At 51.2% G+C, this 12994-nt stretch overlaps 1 protein-coding gene across 8 annotated transcripts in view; it reads left to right on the top strand.

The window, feature by feature from the left end:
- Window positions 1-12994, top strand: part of CTNNBIP1 (catenin beta interacting protein 1) — a 48855-nt gene that overhangs the window by 14165 nt on the left and 21696 nt on the right. For 4 of the 8 annotated variants that reach the window (XR_011503653.1, XM_070511148.1, XM_070511144.1 and 1 more), the window contains exon 2: window positions 8365-8449. The exons of 2 other annotated variants lie outside the window; for them this stretch is intronic. The gene's annotated coding sequence lies outside the window, so the exon portion shown is untranslated. Of the gene's footprint in view, window positions 1-6734; window positions 6907-8364; window positions 8450-12994 lie in introns of those variants that run through there. 2 more of the 8 variants (XM_070511149.1, XM_070511145.1) reach the window with 2 other exon arrangements.

Below are 12994 nucleotides of genomic sequence, written 5' to 3' on the forward strand. Positions count from 1 at the left end.
TATGAGTTCTATGAGAATTCTACTTAATGAGAGATGTGGGTCCATTTTAATATGTCTCTGAGAATAAGGCTTCCTGGGGCCTATGAGGGCCCTACAGCCACCCTGGGGCCTGCCCTCTGAGAGCTTCCAGTTTGGAGGTGGGAACATCACACAGACACCCAGGTGCAGTGTCGGGGCAGTGCTGTGAGTGGGGGACATTTGGGCGGGTGTGCAAACACAGGCTTCAAGAGAGAAGGTAACAATAGAACAGTGAACAGTAAGGAGAGAAGGGAATTCTAGGCTGAAGGAACAGCAGATGCAAAGGCCCAGAGGTGTTGAAGGAGCCTGGTGCAACTGGTAACTCTGAGGCGACCCTCACCCTCGGTGCTATGGACATGGGAGCCAGACGACTCCTTGTTGTGGAGTCTGTTCTGTGTATCATAGGATGTTTAGCAACACCCCTGGCCCCAGTAGCATCCTCCCAGTTATGACAATCCAAAATGTCTCCAGACATTGCGAGATGCCACCAACTGAGAACCACCGCTGTGCAGGGAATGCGGTGGACAGCTGACCTGACCACCTGCCCCTGCACGGATCTCAGTGGAGGGAGCCCTTTCTTCTTGCTTCCTATCCAGTGTGCAGGTCCTGAGGGAGCTGGCTCTGGGCACGTCTGTGCCTGTCCTGGAGCCCTTTGGTTTCTGTGACATGCCTGCAGGTGCCATGTGCAAGAGTGCCCTGCGGGGCTTGCTCTGAGGGGGAGTCACACCACAGAAAGGAGGATGCACCCCCGAGGCCCTCCTGGTGCTTCCAGGCGCCCCCTTCCCAGCCTCACTGCAGTTTTCTGTGTTGATGCCCGTCCTTTGGTCATCAGGACAGCTGGGCAGAGCAGCCACACTCTGGTTGTTGGGCTGTTTTGAATCAGGTCAGGTGGGTTTGATTTTAATGCTGCGAGAACCTTCACTGAAGGGCCTTCATCCGAGTGGTTCATACCTGGAACAAAATGTGCTGCACTGCTTCGAAGGGGCGTGTGGCAGCTCTGAGGTAGGGGGTGTTCAGAGGGTAATTGTTGAGAGTTCCAGGATCACTCCTGTGCCAGCAGACCTGTGGCCAGAGAGGAGGAGGGCCTGTCTGTATTCTGGCTTCATAGCTGCTCCTCGCTCAAAGAGGGCCGGCGCTGGCTGATGTGGGGCAATCAGGATGGGTTACAGACAATTCCACACGTGTCGGGGGGCCTTTGGAGAGCACCTGCAGGCCTCTCTCCATCCCCATTTCCCAGTGACTTTTTAATGTTTTCTCAACTTTTAAATTTTATTTCAAATCTACAGAAGAGTAATAGTACAGTGAACACCACTAAGCCTTCACCTCGATTCACCAATGTTAACATTTTGCTGTATTTGCTCATGCATTCTCTCTCTCTGTGCATGCGCATGCACACACATACACACGTAGACACACACACACTTTTTTTCCTGAACCATTTGAGAGTAAGTTGCAAGCATTGAGACATTTCACCCTCAAATACTTCAGCCTGTATCTTTTAAGAACCAGGATGTTTTCCGACATAACCATGACATAATCATCACAATCAACACATACAACACGGATGGGATACTGTTATCTCCCTATTAGATTCTCTCTAATTGCCCAGTAATGGCCTGACTCCTTCCCCTCTCTCCTCCCCGGATCCCATCAAGGACCATTCACTGTATTTAGTTGTTACGCTGCCTTATCTTACTTTCTGATTGACAGTAGTTTGGGTCTCTAGCTTTCTTTTTTCCTATAAAGAGGATTTTCATTTTAATTTTAGTTAAAATGTCTAATGCTTCTATCAGCTTCTGAGCCAGAGGAGCTAATAGGATGGAGAGAAAGCACGACTTCAAATCCAGGCTATGTCACTTATTAGCTCCGTGGCCTTGAGCAGGTTACTTACCTTCTCTGAGCCTCAGTTGTCTCATCATAAAGTGGAAATAATTCCTACTTTGCAGGCTTATTGTGAGGATTCAAATGAGACAATATGCTGACCATGACTGATGTTGTCCCTGGCCCTTAGAAAATGCTCTAGCAACAACAACAATTATCCTTGTTGTTCTGCAATGTCACCTGGCTTCACAGAGCAGGAAGGAGCTTTGAATCAGGTTTGAATTTGGGTTGGTGACCTCAGGACAAATTCCTTATCCCAGGCTCATCCCCTAAGAATGGCGCCTGTCTTGCAAACTCCCTGGCTCGCACAGCCGTCACTAGACCTGTCTTGCTCCTGCTGGTGGATCGTGGTTCAAGAATGCCGAGCCTGGCTCTGGACTGAGAGGCGGGATTTATTAATGAAGGTGGTTGCTCATGAGGCCCTAGCGTCTAGGAGGTTGCAGTTTACTTACTGAGAGTGGAGCTTGTGGAAATTCTCCCTGGTGCTCCAGTTCTGATGTTGCTGGAGGACGTGAGGTGCTGCCCAGTGTGGGACCGCAGATCAGGCCTCAGGCCTCCCTGCCTCTGCCTGGCTCTGAGCGCACTTTTATCCATTTACTTGTATATTGGAGAGCAGTATAGCATCGGGGTAAGAGCCCGGACAATCTGGGTTCAAATCCTGCCCCAGTACAGAGTAGGATGGACTAGCTGGCTGAGCACCTTACCTCTCTGTGTTTCCATGTCCTCATTCGTAAAACCTTTTAGGGATGTTTGCTGTGAAGACTGAATGATTCATATACGTGAATGGTTACAAATAGCACCTGGCCAATAGTAAGCCAGACTATGTGTCAGCTGTTTCTTTAAAGCAGCATTAATCGGGTGACTTTGCCCCCCAGGGGACACATGGCAACATCTGGAGACATTCTTGGCTGTCACAACCAAGGGGGAGGTGCTACTGGCATCTACTGGGTAGAGCCCAGGGATGCTGCTAAACATCCTACAGTGCAGGACAGCCCACACCGCAAAGGATCATCCGGTCCAAGATGTCAATAGTGTCAAGGTTGAGAAACCCTGCTTTAAAGCATCCCCGATGTTTTGGGGCCGCATGTGGAACAGGAAGTGAGGTCTTGTTCTCCCCGCCGCATAGCTCTTCACCCCTTATCATTCCTTTGAGCCAGTTTGGGGCTGATAGGTGAACTGGGAGGGAAGAAGGAAGAAAAGGAAGGTAGGGTATTTTAAACCTGAGAATTCTTTCTTTCTTTTTTTTTTTTTTTGAGGAAGATTAGCCCTGAACTAACATCTGCCACCAATCCTCCTCTTTTTGCTGAGGAAGACTGGCCCTGAGCTAACATCCATACCCATCTTCCTCTACTTTATATGTGGATGCCTACCCCAGCATGGCTTGCCAAGCGGTGCCATGTCCACACCCAGGATCCAAACGGGCGAACTCTGGGCAGCTGAAGCAGAACATGCGAACTTAACCACTGCACCACCAGGCTGGCCCAAACCTGAGAATTCTTAATTGTTTAATTTTACTCCCACCTCTCATCCTGGAGCAAAAGTATAATTTACTTACATTGTCTATCACCTGCTGATCTTATCATTAGTAAGAGTAACTAATATCTACTGAGTGCTTGCTGTGTGCCAGGCGCTATGCCTAGTGCTTTCTTGATGTGTTATATCAGTTAATCTTCACAGCCAGCACTTGAGGCAGGTGCCATTGTCACCCCCATTCTACAGGTAAGGAAACTGAGGCTTAGAGATGGGAAAGGCTCTATGCTGTCTGAAATTCAGCTCCTCGTCTTTCTCAAACTGCTCGCTTGTGTCTCCCCCATCTTGGTTGATAGGAACACCCACTTTCAGTTGCTCAGCCCCAAAACCTGGGACTCACCATCATGCGCCCCTTCTCTCACACCCCACACCATGCCTGCTGGCCCTCCTGGTGTCCTGCCCACTCTGCATCCCACTGCCACTGCCTCCCTTTTGCCCGGATTCCTACCACAGCCTCCTTACTGGTCCCCCCACTTCCACTCTCGCCCCTCAATCTCTTCTCTGTTTCTGAGTCAGGGTGGCCCTGCTAAAACCCAAGTCAGACCAAGCCATGCCTCTGATCGCAGCGTCACAGTGGCTACCCTTCCTGACAGGCCAAAGCGGCGTTCTCACTGGTGGTCCATTCCCCTGCTCCCCCTCCTCCCTCGCTGCTTCCTTCCTGCCCCATCCGGGACCTTTCTTGCTGTTCCTCCAACAAGCGCCCCACACTCCTGGACTCCAGGGCCTCAGTTCAGCTCTGCTCCAGGCTTCCCATGGCTCACTCCTCACCTCTTCATGTCTTTGCTCAGGAAGGCCCACCTGACCACCTCACACTCCTGTTCCCCCTCACTTGGCTTGGTTTCTTATCATAGCACCTATCACCTCTTCCATATCACACTGTGTACCCATTGATTAATTTTTGTTTATTTTATTTTGTCTGTTCTCCCCTCTCACGAGAATGTGCATAGGGATTTTTGACTGTTTCTTCAGTAATGTATCCCCATACATAATAGGTGCTCAATAAATTTGTTGATTGAATGAATGAATGTGTTCCCCGAGGCTACACGGCTGATAAGTGGCATTGCCAGGATGCCAGTTGTTCACCTTCACTCATGTTGCTCCTTATTCCCAAAGTGCACCCCCCACACCCCATCCCAATGCACAGTGGCTCCCAAAAGTGCCCTATAGTTCCCAGATCTGGTCGGTCACCACGTTTTGACTCTGCCTCCAGAACACTTAGCACATATTCACGGTGGTACCGACTGTCTGAAGGATGAATCCACTCTGCTTTCCAGCCCTTGCGGGCTTCTCCATGGCCTGTGGAGTCCCATCAAGCTGTTCAGCGTGTCCTCGGGGCCTTCATCAACAGACTGGGGAGCTCAAGCCAGGCCTCCCCACACCCCTTCCTGCAGCCACAGTGGCAGTCCAGGCTCTCACACTGCTCCCATCCTGCAGTTCCACCTGCCGAAGTGTCCCACACCCTCCCATCCTCACCATCCCTTCTCCGTCGCTCCTGACAAAAGCCCGGCTCTCACCTGGTCCTGAGGAGACCTCCCCTCCAGCTCTGCCCCAGTCTCTTCTCCGCACTAAAGCCACAGTGATCTTGTAAAGCTCAGACTCTCCGTGACTCCCCAGCGTTGAACACCTGCCCTCACCTCTCTTAGAGACGCACCTGGCCCTGCGCTGGCTCGCCTTGAGCCCGTTCACCTTGTTCCCAAGGCCTCAGCCACACCTCCTTCTCCAGTTTTTCCAAAGACCCAATCTCTTCCTGCTTTAGGACCTTTACACAAGTGTGCCCCTGAGCAAAGAAGTGGTCCCGCCCAGCGTTTCCTCATCCTTCAGGTAACAGCTCAGAAGTCTCTTCCTGGGGATGCCTTCCCCCAGGGCTTGGTCAGACTTCCTGCTCTGTGTGTCTCAGGGCACCTTGCATTTACCCTTGGAGTCATTTATCAGCGTGTCTGAGGATGCATTTACCTGGATGTGACCTGATTAGCATCTCTGTTCCCTGCTGAGTGGAGCCCTTTGTCACAAGCACACCGTGGCTGTTTGGCTCACCTGTGTATCCTCAAGGCCCAGCACAGGTCCTGGCATATAATAGATGCTCAGTAGTTGTTTGTTCAGAGAATGTCTGTTCCCTGTGCCTGCAGTGCCCTTCTGCTTCTCTGCCAGCAAACTCCTGTCATCCTTTAAGACAAATGCTTCCTCTTACTCTGCCGCTTCTTACACCGGCTCAAGGCCCTGGGTCTTTTTCCTCCTGCCTCTGAGCTACACAGGGGGAGGTGCTGGGCATGGTACATTACATGTGGTTGGCATTCTGGAAGTGTTTGTGTCTTAACCTGACAGATCATTGTCACGTATTGCTGTGTTGTTTTCCATTTGCCTTGTATAGTGTGGTTTCCTCAGCCATTTGCTCACCTCCTGAAAGGCAGGCTCAGTGTCATAGCCCTGCTTTTGTATCTCCCACTCCTAAGCCTGACATGGGGCTGTGTACAGCTAGAAAGGTTCTAGTATATCCTTCTTAAGTCCATGCAGTGTCTGCTTAAGGTTATGGGGCCCTTGGCACTTTGAGAGGCACCTTGAGACCTCCTTTTTCTCATTCCAGACTGCCTACGTAATTTGGGGGGTCCAGCGCAGGGCCCTTATTCGAAAATTATTAAGAGTTTCAGGGGCCGTCCCCGTGGCACAGTGGTTAAGTGCGCACATTCCACTTCAACAGCCCAGGGCTCACTGGTTTGGAGCCCGGGTGCAGATATGGCACTGCTTGGCAAGCCATGCTGTGGTAGGCATCCCACATATAAAGTGGAGGAAGATGGGCACGGATGTTAGCTCAGGGCCAGTCTTCCTCAGCAAAAACAGGAGGATTGGCAGCAGATGTTAGCTCAGGGCTAATCTTCCTCAAAAAAAAAAAAAAAAGAATTTCAGGGGCCTCCCTGTGGCCGAGTAGTTAAGTGCACGTGCTCCACTTTGGCAACCTAGGGTTTCGCCGGTTCGGATCCTGGGCGCAGACATGGCACCACTCGTGAGGCCATGCTGGGGCAGCGTCCCATGTAGCACAACCAGAGGAACTCACAGTTGGAGTATGCAGCTGTGTACTGGGGGACTTTGGGGAGAAGAAGAAAGGGGGAAAAAAAAGATTGGCAACAGATGTTAGCTCAGGTGCCAATCTTAAAAAAAGAAAAATTTTTTTTTAATTTCAAGATGGCAACAGCAGAGCATTAAACCGTGAATGGAGCCCTTCTCAGCTCCCAGGCCTCACGCTCCTGAAGCCAGCCCTGGTCTTGTATCCACCAAGGGAAATATGGCAGATCGTGATTTCCTTTTTACAGATGGTGAAATGAAGGGCCCAGAAGGGCAGTGACCAACCTCAGGTTGTACGGCCAATGCGCGACAGAGCAGAACCAAGAACAGAATCCAGCTCCTGAAGCATGCTTACCCCCAGGGACTTTGAGCCTCAGTTTCCTCCTCTGAAAATTGGTGACATTGACCTGATCATAAATGGCAAGTAGCACAGTTGGCCATGAGTCCCTGGGGCCCATCGGAAACACCACAGCATCGCTTTGAAGTCTTCTCTTACGGTCATGAATACAAAGTTCCTCTCTGCTTCTTGGAAGGATCCGAGCCCTGTAGACAGTAGGAGGCTAATTGGCTGTTGTGGTAGTTGAAGAAATTAAAGCCCCTCAGAAGTGGGAGAACGTTGTCTCTTTTCATCTCTTTTTGAAGGAATGTGAGGACTTGGTGGAAAGTTCCCCCAGGGTTCCTTGGCATTTTGGTGCTTTGATATGTAGAGGAATAAAAGAGCAATTAATTGCTATAAATGTCTGTTCCTGTAGGGGTAGTCTGAGGGTGGAGTGGGTGGCAGTGGTGGGTGACGGCTCTTCCATCCCAGGGCCATCCGCTGGTGGAAGGGGTACACACAAAGAGACCCAGAGGTTGGAGTCGGCCGTAGGGCCACCTGTCGGAAAGGCTTTTGGAATCTCAGTTTCCCTGTAAAACACATTTTCCTCAGCCCCTGGGGTGAGCAAGCAGCTTTCTTTGTAGAAATCACTGAAGACAGAGGGGTTTCCAAGCTCCCCTTGGTCCTGCACCTCCCTCAGAACAGGTTTCTCAAGGTATTCTCCTCAGACCTCTGTCCTCACCGCAGGGCTGAGAGCTAGGCATCCACCTTTAAACCAGGTGTCCCGAGGTCTGTGCACAGCAGTGGATAAGATGGCCAGGCTGCCTGGGTGGGTGGGGCCCCTGCCTACTTCTCTCTGTGCCTCCCAGCCGTCTGCCATCATACTCCTGCCAGGTTAACGTGCAGAGGACCTGAGCCGTGAGGTTGCATGTGAGAGGCAAAAGAAAGGAAGACAGTGTTCTCTGATTCCTGGAAGAGTGTGTTTGGGGCAAGCAGACATGTGGCCAGGCTAGCAGGTTGTAAATTATCGGTATCTGTTTTGTGTGTGTGTATGTTAATGTTTACATACACAACCACAGCTGTTCACCTAGCACACAACAAACACAATGCGCGTCTCAGCACAGAGGAGGTGGACACCCCGGTACCTGTGCCTGTCTCGTCAGGCCCTGTTTGGTGGGTGGGACGCCTTCTCATGCAGGTGCAGGACTTGCCCATCAGCTGTCCCAGAGTGATTCACTCCGGTCCTCAACGTCTCTGAGCACAGCTTTCAGTTGGATTTGGTGACTAACCCAAGGGGTGGAGGAGAGCGTGTGCTTGACCTGCTTTGGCCGGAAATGACAGGCAAGCATAGCTGAGTCAGCACCTCGTCCCAGAGGTGTTGGTGCGAGTTCCCTGGGCTGGCCAGACACACAGGTATTTCTGGACTGCGGCAGACCGATTGCCATGAGCTTCCCGCCAGCAGTCCTGTATCTGTCAGCATGGGGCGTGTGCTCCAGGTTCCACTCTGGCAGCCTTTGGGCCCCTCCTGGCTCCTCCCATGACCCGTGTCTGTGTTTCCACAGGGCCGCACCTTCCTATTTCTCCCTGACCACAGCCCGTCTGTCACAGTTGAGCACCTGTTTGCCTGAAGTTAATTTCCAGAAGCAGGTAAGGGCCCCTGGGGAAGGACTTCTGGTAATGTGGCCATAGAACGCTGTTGGGGAGGGGGCCTTGGGGACAGGCTCCAGGGCCGACTGTGAAGTTAGCTCATCTCATTTCCTTTCTCCAGCATCCCGAATAGTGCTCATTTCTTCAGCCGTGTGGGTTCCTACAGCGAATTTTGTGGTACTACTGATTTCTTTTAGTCTGTTAAGATGTGTGCAGTCTCTGAATTAGTATTTTATATAAGTTCTATGAATCGTACAATCGACATTGTGATTTTTGTGCAATGTAAACATTGTACAAATGTAAATGTACATTTTTTAATGTAGCATTTAAAATATATCACAATTTTTTAAAAAATGGACAGAAGACAAGTGCTGGGACCCATGGGGCAGAGGGGTGATACATCCAAAGGACTCCCTGCTGTCTAGCCCAGCCTGAGATTACTCAGTATTTTCCAAGCAGGTGCAAGACCACCCTGGCTATAAATGTATATTCCAATGTATATAAATGTGGGTGTTCAAACAGCATTAGCCTCAAGTTTATAAATAAAAATGAGTGCAGGTGGCTATTTGTATTCAGGGCCACTCGTGCCTCTGGAAGGGAGGCTGGCTTTCGGAGCTGTTTATCAGAAAGTCTGATGGCTGCATGTAACACTCAGCAGTCCTGCTCTCCGGGTCCCTCTTGCACTGCCTCCCGATTCTTCTAGAGTGAAATCAGCTGCTTCAAAGCTGGAGATCATGTGCTAGTAGAGATTAGGTCCCTGCAGAGCCTGGCAGGAGCATGGTATCTTACATATGACCTCAGATGTCTCCCGGAGAACGCAGTGTGGCCTCTCAGGTCACGGGCCACATTTGTCACTTTGTACGATCCTTCCCAGTGGTTGGGAGCCCCTTCCTCACTGTCCTTTTCCAGCCAAGCGTCTTTCAGCAAAGATGCAGGCTCAGAGCCAATGGGGGGGGGGGTGCGTCTGTGTGTCTACAGTGAATGTATGTACCTTGGTTTCTCTTAGTTGCATTTGTCCCAATCTGATGTGACTTTCTGGAATCACACCCACTTTTCGCAAAGCACATGGATGTCTACAGATAATGTATAGCCACAGGCCTCTCCCCTTGTCATTCCTTTGGACAGTTGATAGTTGCCTGTTATCTTCCATTTGGGGGCTCATTTATGTCTTCCCCTAGTTAGCTTCCAGAATGTTATATCTTAAGAGAGGCAGCAGTCTGTCTCTGACTTGGGCAGTTATCACAGAGGTTTTCTTAGGATTTAGAATGGAAGCATCTCCATTTTGGTGATGGGATGTTTATGGGGCTGGTGGGGAGACCATAATTGAGAAGCATCGTTACTTTTGGTTCTTACAACTGAGGACTGAATGAATACTTAGTGTGTCTAAATTAGTTCCAGTTTGGACTTATGTGACTGAAACATATTTTAATGGAGACCAGTTCTTGATCCCTACAGGAGAGAATAACAATTCTCAAACGAAGTTGATCTGATGCTTGTCAGAATTGTGATGAAAATTTAATACATGTTTTCTTGGATAGGCACCAAACCCAAATACACTTTAATATGCCTGTAGCACACCAGTGACTGAAATGTCTGTGTTGTTTGGGTTGATTATGATTTATGCTCTTCAATTATTAATTTTCTTCACATGGACACCTGTGATGTAGATTCTGTTTAGGACGGAATTATGTAACCCAGTCATGACGTTCTCATCCATTAGGATTGGAGTGTGAAGGCGGGAGTGTGTGCTCATGGCCACGTTCTACCCCAGATCTAGCCCTCAGTGTGCCCACCGTCAGGCAGCAGGATGAAATCAGCTCAGGATAGAGCTTGAAGGATGCTAGAAGACGAGAATTTTTAGAAATGACAGGAGTCTTCCCCAAAGCCAGAAAACACAGTTTGAGAAACCATGTCTGCCAGGGAAGTGTGCTGAAGTGGGAGTAACCCAGCCCCAAAGAGCCTTTCAGAAACCAATGACCACACCATAGGCCCATGGCTGGGCTGCCTGAGTGCCCCCTAATAATCACAGCGTGAGTGTGGGAGGTCACCGGGAATAGTGAGGCTACAATGGCGGGGAATGATGGAATGACACCAGTCTCTACAGGGTGCTGAGCATAGGAACGTTCGACAGAGCAAAATTCTGTAAAATAGACCTCATGTGAGATGATTCACACACACACACAAAATCTCTCTGTCTGTCTGTCTCTCTCTCCTGTTGTTTCTGAGTCCGCATTTCTGTTGGAGGAAGCCTGGCTTGTCAGGAAAGGACGGCGAGGAAGGGGTTCCCACCCACTGTGAAGCCAGGACCCTAGGTCCTGGGATGCGCAGCAAGACCAGATACGTGTCCTTGCCTGGGTAGAGCCAGGCCCCTGAGTGAGTGAATAGATCTTGCGCTGGGGCGCAGGACTGGCGTGTGGTTTGTGACAGTATGATCAGAATGCGGGCTTGAACTTGATGGGCCTGCTGGGGACAAGTGGAGTCGGGCAGTACTGAACTCTGGTTCTTTTGTGTGTGGTGACACCTAGTGGCCAATCACTTGTCTCCCGTGCTGTCTTTCACGAGGAGAGAACCCTTGGACACAGGACAGAATTGGATGATTTTTACTCCTAGAAGCCCTAACTCCCAGTTTGAAGGCCTTACAGGGAATTTCAGATTTCCTCTGGAGAACGTGAGAACCCAAGGCACTCAAATTACTCGGGAATGAGAGTCCTTTGGAAAAGCTAAATTTGGTGATGGAGACCGTATTGATACTTTGGTCTCTTTCAACACGATGACATTTGGCCCTAAATTGATGTGGATGTTGTCAGGGTTGGGGGAGCCTGGACATCTCAGGCTGCCTCAATATTCCATCCAGCCATCAGGCAGCATTTGTTAAGTGCCCGCCAGGTGTGGTGTTTGGCTGTGGGGAGACAGGGTGAGTGAAACAGATGTGGCCCTGGCCTTCCAGGCAGCCAGGGGAGAGACAAGAAGCAAGTGCGCCGACCAGATGCTTTCAGAAAACTGAGGCGAGACAGGGCTGTGTGACCGAGAGGGTCTGGGGTGGGGCCCAGAACCTGCCTCAGTTATGCTGTCAGGAAAGGATTCCCTGGGAAGGCGTCTAAGTGAGAAAGGTGAAAAGGACACCAGTGCAAAGGCCGCTGGGGGAAGGAGCTTCTTGGCCTGTTCTAGAAACAGACTGGGGGCCAGGAAGGCAGAGCAGCAAGGGGAGGAGGGCGGAGAGGGAAGTAGGCTGCCGGTGTGGGGTCCTGGCAAGGACTGTATGATGTATTCTGAGGTAGGTAGGAGTGGGAGTGATGTCATCAGTTCTGTTTTTTTTTTTTTAATCATTCTGGCTACTTGTGTGGGGTGGTGAAGTTGAAGAAAGTGAGGAGGGGTCAACGTGAGGAGAAGTGATACCCCAGACCTGAGCTTTCCCACTCAGCTGTGCTAGGAAGTTGGGGTTGTCCCCTCTTTCCGGGCTACCAGTTGTTCCTTAGGTCCTTTTCTGAGCCCAGAGGTGGCAGGGGGCAGACAGTAGGATAGGGAGCCTGGGGCCTTACTGGCGGAAAGGAAGGCCCTGAGAGGAGAGTGTGCCACATCAAGCGTACAGCTGCTGTGTAAGCCCCAATTTGCCAGCTTTTTAGCCTATTGTGTGGCCTTTTAGGGCAAGATCTCCTATTAGGTTATGGGGACTGAGCAGTTGACGGGGACCTCCAGGGAGGCTGCTGCCCCAGCTCTGGTGCATTTCTGAGTGCACCCTTTACATGGAGAGCAGCCCTGCCTGGGAGAGCCCACTGGTCCAGGGCTTGCTGGCCCCTGAGGGATGGACAGTGTGAGGAGAGTCCTTGGCACACCAGCCCAATTCCCTTGGTCCTCCGAGTGCAGCTCCTTGGCACCAGGGTTGCTGAGGCTCCACCCCCACCAGCTGCTGCGTTATTTCTGACTCATCCAGGAGTTACAAGTGTGTAACCCAAACCCCTCCACACCCAGCTGCCTCTCCACCAGCTCCTCCTGGAGAGAGGAAACCTGGGGCTTCTCTCCTGGGACCTTTCTGCAGATCCGGTCCCTGCTGCACCTGGACATAGCTGCTGCCTGCAGGAGCTGCCCTTGGACAGGTGGGGTGGGCCTGTGAGGGTGACGGCAGTGAGCCTGGGTGGGTGCCTGTGCCCCACAGCCCTGGCTCCTCCTCTCCCCATCGAGGGACTCCTTGGAACCCAGCCCAAGAGCTGGCCTCTTGAACTTGTCAGGGGCTTTTGCAGAAGGAGCTGTCTTGGTGTTTGGGGGCTGGGTATTGATTCCTGGTTTCTCCAGCCAAAGGCCCCAGCCAGCTGCCTCTGATCCTGTCACTTTTGCTCCTTGTGGAAGTTGCTTGCTTTGAAAACCTGGGACACTTTGGGCTTCATGCAGCACATGCGCTGTGACTCATAACAGGAGCCTTGCTGAGGGGGTGGCAGGAAGGTAGAGCTGACTGGAAGTCTGGGTCAGCTCAGTCCCCCTGGGCCTGACAGCAGAGGGTGCTGGTCGCCAGTGCCTGCTCTAGGATATAGCCGCCTAGTCTGGCTGGCT

Source organism: Equus asinus, chromosome 5 (genome assembly GCF_041296235.1).
Source record: "Equus asinus isolate D_3611 breed Donkey chromosome 5, EquAss-T2T_v2, whole genome shotgun sequence".
Taxonomy (NCBI): domain Eukaryota; kingdom Metazoa; phylum Chordata; class Mammalia; order Perissodactyla; family Equidae; genus Equus; species Equus asinus.